We start from the raw sequence: 201 nt of genomic DNA, 5'->3' as shown, positions 1-201 counted from the left end.
CATATCTTTTCTTGTTAGTCAAGTTTTTAATTTTCAAATCAAATCTTTTTAAAATGTTTTTCAAATCATATCTTCTCAATCACATTTCTTTTAAAATCAATCATATCTTCTTAACCACATCTTTTTCAAAATAATTTTCAATCAAATCTTTTTGATTTCTAATTTCAAAATCTTTTTCAAAAATCACTTGATTTCTTTTCT

The sequence above is a fragment of the Arachis duranensis genome, chromosome 7 (genome assembly GCF_000817695.3).
Source record: "Arachis duranensis cultivar V14167 chromosome 7, aradu.V14167.gnm2.J7QH, whole genome shotgun sequence".
NCBI classification, from domain to species: Eukaryota; Viridiplantae; Streptophyta; class Magnoliopsida; order Fabales; family Fabaceae; genus Arachis; species Arachis duranensis.
This window is presented reverse-complemented; position numbering follows the sequence as displayed.